An 810-nucleotide genomic window follows, 5' to 3' on the forward strand; every position below is an offset into this window, starting at 1 on the left:
GGTCTGTGTCACCACGGGGTAATGCTGTGAATTCTAGTATGCCGACGGAAAACTTCAACCCCCTGAATTGATGAGCCACACTTCAGGAGGGGTAGTAGTTGGCTCACAGTCCTCTGAATTGGAAGGGAAACAGGCCCTTTGTAAGTTAGTAGGTAATTGTCCTTCTGTCACTATTATTATGGGTGGGGTAGAGGTTCCTTGTTTATTGGACACTGGGTCCATGGTCACTACTATTTCAGAGAGGTTCTTCTTTCAACATTTTGAGCCTTGGGGTAAAGAGAAGTTGCATAGTTGTGGGTGGTTACAGTTGCGTGCTGCAAATGGGTTAGATATACCTTATCTGGGTTATTTAGAGTTAGATTTTGTCGTTCTTGGCAAGAAAATCCAGAGTAAGGGGGTACTGGTGGTGAAAGATCTGTCCCATTCCTCTTTACCGGGTGGGTTCCCTGGGCTGCTGGGCATGAATGTCATCCAGGAGTGTTTTAGGGAGTTGTTTAGTCAACATGGTCGTAGTCTTTTTGACCTTCCCACGGTGAGGGAGACTCCTGCGTGGTATTCTGCCTTGCAGTATTGTAGGGAAACTGAAACTGATGTTTATGAGACCATAGAGCAATTGGCTAGGATTGGGGGTCGAGAAACAGTGCGAATCCCTGCAGATTCATTGCGTTTTGTGCCCGTTACGTTCCCTTTACCAGCAGACCCTTCATCTGCGTTGCTGTTTGAGCCTCTAGGGAAGGAGAATTCGCTTCCAGCTGGCCTTTTGGACTCTGTATCGCTGGTACCAATTGTTCGAGGGGTGGCCTATGTACC

Source organism: Sinocyclocheilus grahami, unplaced genomic scaffold, assembly GCF_001515645.1.
Source record: "Sinocyclocheilus grahami isolate Dianchi unplaced genomic scaffold, SAMN03320097.WGS_v1.1 scaffold423.1, whole genome shotgun sequence".
NCBI classification, from domain to species: Eukaryota; Metazoa; Chordata; class Actinopteri; order Cypriniformes; family Cyprinidae; genus Sinocyclocheilus; species Sinocyclocheilus grahami.